The sequence below is a fragment of the Festucalex cinctus genome, chromosome 5 (genome assembly GCF_051991245.1).
Source record: "Festucalex cinctus isolate MCC-2025b chromosome 5, RoL_Fcin_1.0, whole genome shotgun sequence".
Lineage (NCBI taxonomy): Eukaryota > Metazoa > Chordata > Actinopteri > Syngnathiformes > Syngnathidae > Festucalex > Festucalex cinctus.
This window is the reverse complement of record NC_135415.1, coordinates 28,495,435-28,502,051: the sequence shown is the minus strand read 5'-3', so window position 1 is coordinate 28,502,051 and position 6,617 is coordinate 28,495,435.

Genomic DNA, 6,617 nt, shown 5'->3' with positions numbered 1-6,617 from the left:
AGCCTGCGAATGCTAGCGCAGCGTCGAGGAATAATGAAACGTAGCTGCGAATGCATCGGCCTCCCTGCGAGGGGCAGACTTGGAATCAAAAGTATCCTCCACAAATCAGAGACTTGATCAGCGGGAGTGAAAAGCGCAACTGACCTCAGCTCAGTCAGGCTGTCTCGGCCACTTATGGCCGCTCCCCGTGCGATTCATCACCGTGACAGCCGGTGATTGCCAAGTGGACTTCACAAAGCTGTCTGACGGTCCCCTAATAGGGGGGGGCAGGGACCGACTCTCTGTGTGACTCCTGAGACAGAGTTGTTTATATTCAATATATTTCGTATTATTCGCGTAAACGTTCTTCACGTCGTCGCCCCGTGACTTAAGAGCGTCTATCATTTATTTACGCGCAGCTGCCATGGAAGGACTGAAGCATGCGGATGCTTCATTAGTTCCAAAGATATTAATGAGCCATGTCACATTGCACATGATCCAAAGTATCACACGGCTCAATGCAAAGATTAATGGATCCTTGAATGCAAAATAATACATATTACATGCCATGGGGTCGAGTCGGTTGTTAAAAATACAAACAGTATTTTGTAAGATTTACTGTTGCTGTATTGATGACACCATGCACACAGTTCGACAAAACATTTATATTCCTGGCTCAAAATATAAATGTTCTGGTTTTTTTTGGATTTTAAGTATCAAAATAAGAACATATCACGGGCAACGCCATTATCCTGGTCACATGTTGGTGATGATGTAGCCGGTAAATGACAGTTGCCTTCGTTTCATTTGAATGGGAGTTCAAATGACGCAATGTGCACAAAAAATGCCGTCTGATCGGAGTGCCATATTTTCCGCACTATAAGGCACACCGCATTATAATGCGCACCTTCAATGAATGACATATTTGAAAACTTTTTCCATATATAAGGCGCTACAGTAGAGGCTTGGGTTACGTTATGCATCCATTAGATGGTGCTGCGCTAAAGGGAATGTCAACAAAACAGTCAGATAGGTCAGTCACACTTTATTAATAGATTACAAAACAGCTTTCTGACAACTCCATTCACTCCCAAAATGAATAAACAGCTGTTTTTTTATTTTCTATGAGGTAAAGTATTAGTATTAGCTAGCGAGCCAAGATGGCGGGATCGTGCAGGGTCAACGATAGCATCTTGACAGCGAGACCTGTTGCGGCTAAATATTGATCCATATATAAGGCGCACTGGATTAAGGCGCATGGTCAGCTTTGGAAAAGATTGAAGGCTTTTAGGTGCGCCTTATAGTGCGGAAAATACGGTAGTTAAAAGCCAAACTGAAGGTGAAGAAAGCGTGCAACACATCCATATTGATTTTAATGTATGCGGCTTTTGGTGGAAAAAAAGGGGAAACCTGAACGAATTCACTTTTCTTGGTCATAGAATTTTCTCATGAGCCTTTTGCTTGTCTGTAAATGATGTGTTCATCAGGAGGAAGCGGATGTGCTATGGAGAAGAGCACAAAAAAAAAGCAAAAAAAGCGAGGGCCTGCTGAGAGGGGCTGAGCGCTCAAGGAGGGGTATTGACTGATCAGAGGATTAAGGGAGCAGGCGGAGAATCGACAGCAGGGGTATTGCAAAATGTTTAGAATGCCACTAAGCCACTTGGGAAAATGTTGACGTTTTACCAATTACAACATATAAACGCCATTGTAAGATAAGTGGAGTAAATAAGCAATAAATAAGCCTTTTTTTTTTTGCATCAAGTAACAGAAAAGTCCAAATCTGTTTTAAAGGGGCTGTCTGCCGGATTCACTCAGGAAAATGCACTTTTTAAATACAGGATTTAAACAAATGAATTCATAATTTATAGATATGGGCTTTTCATAAAATGTGGGGGTGATTTTGTCCTAAACCCCCACACCCCCAGCCTGTATTTTGCCATTTTGTGTGTGTTTTGTAAACAGCGGGCCGTTTCTGTGGAAAGACAGTGTTTACACCCCTCCAGCCAATCGCAGAGCGGGGGGGTCGCAAACGGGGCCGGGCGAACGTGTCAGCTGCGTGACGTCACTCCCGCGGCAATTTGAAAGCACGCACGGAATTTTTTTATTTTTCACTCACTCACTCACTCACTCACTCACTCACTCACTCACTCACTCACTCACTCACTCACTCACTCACTCACTCACTCACTCACAGAAGCTTACATGTGTGAATGAGTGAGGTAAAAAAAAATAATAAAATCCATGCGTGCTTTCAAATTGCCGCGGGAGTGACGTCACGCAGCCGACATGTTCGCCCGGCCCCGTTTGCGACACGCCCCCCTCTGCGATTGGCTGGAGGGGTGTAAACACTGTCTTTCCACAGAAACGTCCCGCTGTTTACAAAACAAACACAAAATGGCAAAATACAGGCTGGTGGTGTGGGGGTTTCGGACAAAATCACCCCCACACGTTATGAAAAGCCCATATCTATAAATTGAGAAATAGTTTGTTTGTTTGTTTGTTTAAATCCTGTATTTAAAAAGTGCATTTTCCTGAGTGAAACCAGCAGAGAGCCCCTTTAAGGATGTGCCAAAAACATCAAAACACTGTCATGTGTCTCAGCTTGTCTCAGTAAATGTACACTACGCTGGAGAAGTAGAAGTATAGATTTGGCACATACGGTACGAATGTTGTACAAAATACTTTCAGTGTCATCCAGATTGGAATGATAATGCCAGCTTTCTTACAAACACCCACTTTGAAACACCTTCAAAACAAGCGTCTTTACTCTCCAAAGTGCAGCCCAAAATGACCTTCTTTTTTTTGTTTTGTTTTGTTTTTCTCCCTCCACCGTTACAACACGCTATCGTAACGTGCCAAAGGCTTCCATTAAATGTATCTGCGGAGGATGAAAGAGGGATTGCGGTCGGGTTTGCGAGGCGAATGAGCTGCCCTTTGCTTTGCGTGTTGATGTCAGGGAGCTTCTCCGTCCCATCTGTCATTGTCAGCAGGGAGTCAACTGTAAGAACATTTCGTCTGAGGAGACTCGAAAGCCTTTGTGCAACACGTACACAAAAGCGATGGTTTACTTGTTTAAAGTCGTTACGCGATTGCGTTGCCCGACTTTCCAATGCTGACAGCTACTTTGAAATCCCGTGTTAATATTAGTCTTTCACTTCTTTTCATAGTGCCTGCAGGTTTGTTTCAATACAGAATTCAAATTTTAATATAGCCATAGATAGGGATGTCACGATAAGTGCAATATCGTGATATCGTGATATTAAAACTGCCACAATATCGTCGTAGTCATGTTCACGATATTTAAATGTAACACATCTGTTAAAAAAAAAAGAAAAAAAAGTCAGGCTGATTTCCATTTGTGCAGTTCTAGCGCCCTCTGGTGGCTATTTTTTTAGTGCAATTAAATTTTTATGAGGGATGTTTTGGCCCTTGTATGTTTAAAATCTACACTAATTGTAAGATGAAGGGGAACGTAATTGCATGTGAAGCAAGACAATATGTGGAGGAACACAATGTGTGCGTGCATTAACGACATAACATAATAATAATAAAACGATAATAATAACATAGCGATGTTATGGACAAAAGCACAATATTGTGCTTTTTTCAGTATGACCTCATGTTTTTTACAATGTTGTGACCTTTTTTAAATGTCGCCAACCTCCCCACAATGTCGTGATAATTATCGTATCGTGAGCTCCATATCGCGATAATATCGTATCATGATATTTGGATATCGTTACATCCCTAGCCATAGATGAATACAGAAAAAGATTCCATATATGTTAAAACATTTAAAATGGACTGCATTAGAGGCAGCCCGAGGCGAAACTTGTTCAAAGTTTTCTCTGTGAATAAAGTTGTTTCATTCATTTGGAGCCTTCAGGCACTTTAATGAATTGATTGTAGAAATGAAGACGTCGTGGTTTCACAGCTGGGCTACATGTCATCAAACGCGCAACAGATTGTGCGCAAAGTCCCCAAAGAACCATTAACTATTATTTGTGTCCAAGTGGAACAAATCTAGAAAGTAATTAGAGCTGCACCCCATGAAGACAAAAGCCATTTGGGAGAGTGTGACTTGAGAAGCTGACAGTTCCCGTCGTCTTCTTGTGAATTCTTGGTGTGCACATGTGAGTCATTCCCAGCAAATTGAGTCTTGCTTTTGGATGGTGTGGTCGACTAAAAATAAAGCAATTCAGTCAAGATAACCTTATTGGCGGCGCACTCTCTTCTTTTAGATGATTTTTTTTTTTTTTTTTACCAGCAATATAGACAGACTGTGCCATTTTGAAAGGTTAGTGAAGTCTGCAAGGCAGTGAAATGAGACAGAAATTGCAAACAAATTCAGGCTCAGTGTAAGGGAGCACATAATGTAGGTCTACTTCAGGGGTCGCCAACCTTTTTGAAACCACTGCTGCTACTTCTTGGGTACGGATTCAGGCTGAGTTTGAAACACAGTTGTGAAATAACAAATTTGCCCAAATTATTCGGTGAACTGGTTCGCACATCTGCCTCAAAGTTCTGTTGTAGTGGATTTCAATCTGGGATGTGTGGAGTTTGCACGTTTTCCCCGTGACTATGCGGGTTTTACTCCAGTTTCCTTCTACATTCCAAAAACGTGCATGGGAGGATAACTGAAGACTCTAAATCAAGGGTATCCAAACTACGGCCCAGGGGCCATTTGCGGCCCGCCGTCCGTTTTTTAGTGGCCCGCGACGTATGCTAAAAATGGCATTTGACTCAGTTCAGATAAAATAAACAAAACAAAAATGTTTGGAGATGGTCAAAGTAAGAAGGGAGGGTGTCGAAAAACACAGGTGCCATTAAAGGTTATTTTAGTTATCTAAAACTAACGAAACAACTAAAACTAAAATTCAAAAAACAATTTCGTTAATGAAATAAAATAAAAACGAAAATGCTTTTTAAAAAAACGAAAACTAACTGCAATTACATTAACCGTAACTAAAACCATAATTATAGCAAAAATGTACTTCGTGTTAGTCTTTGGTGTAATTTTTAGCAGATTTATTTTGACATCAACCGGAATAATGACGTTTGAAAGTATGTCACACAGAAGTGACATCATCTAGCAACAGCCAATAGAAAAGCACCTTCAGATGACGTCGTTCCCATGGTGTTTTTTTTTTTTTTTTTTTTAATATTGTGCGCAAGTAAAACACATTTAAAAAAAATAACAAAAACACATTTAAAAAAACCTAAAACTAATACTGAAACTAACTAAAACTAAACATTTATTAAAGAACTAAAACTAATAAAAACTAACAGAACCACTCTGAAAACTAATAAAAACTAACTCAAATGAAAAATTCCAAAACTATAATAACCCTACTGCCATATTACAAATACATTGGTTTATATACTGTAGCATTTTTCTAAATATGCAGAAGCACAAATAAATTATTTGTACAATTTTTAGGACTGAACACAATTTCTCTTCATAATGTTCATGTGGCCCTTGCGTCCTTCTGATTTTCTGCATGTGGCCCTCAAATAAAAAAAGTTTGGACACCCCTGCTCTAAATTCTCCGTATATATGTCTGGTTGTTATTCTAATTGTGTGCTACTATAGAGGTCCAGATGTCACATGACTATTCCCCAAAAAATAAACACCCCCTCTGGCAGGATAATAGTGGCGCCTTAATGGTCTACAATGGCGAGGAGGAATAAAACTAGCGTTTATCCTTCAACTTTCCTTCCAAGAAAATTCACACGCACTTTGATGTAAAGGAAATTATATACATGCGCAAGATGGACAGGTTGGATGATATTAATTGTTGCCTATATGAATCTCCCGGAGTGCAGTTTTTTATTTTTATTTTTTTTTCCAACTCGGCCATGGTTCTTAGTCGTACATGGAATTCGCCCCTCACTTAGACTGGTGAGTTCTTGCAAATGTGATCATACAAAGGAAGGATTGTGGATATTCAGGGACAAATGATTTCATCCCCACTAGCTTGTCCGCGTGAACATTATGGTTTGATGATATAAATATATAATATATTACTGGTGCCCGTAAGAGGGAACACATAACCCCTATCCTGGCCTCTCTTCACTGGCTGCCCGTGAATTTTGTTTTCAAATCTCTCAATGGTCTTGCCCCACCTTATCTCGCTGAGCTCTTGCACCCCTACACACCTGCCCGGCGCCTCAGGTCAGCAGACCAGACTCAATTGGAGGTACCGAGGGCTAAGCGGAGGCTTCGAGGAGATGGAGCCTTTGCTGTTGCCGGTCCCTCCCTTTGGAACGACCGACCACTAAATATTAGGCAGTCCCCCTCGTTATCCTCTCTTAAAAGATGCCTTAAAACACATCTGTATTCTTTGTATCTGTATTCGGCAACGACTGTTCTTAAAGCGCTTTATAAATAAAGTTGAGTTGATTTACTAAGGCAAGAAAAACAGGAAGAACAAACATTAATTCCTTCATTTGTTGAATCAGCAACACGACCAACAGTGTCTGCAATGTCAGTCATTTTGTTTTGTGTTTAAACTGACATTTGTGTCACAACCCCAAAATGACGACAGTGCAAAGATGTTGTTCTATTTTTACATTTCAGCCAACAAAGTTCATTAAATATTGAAGTACTTAATTAGTGATCACACATACAGTATGTC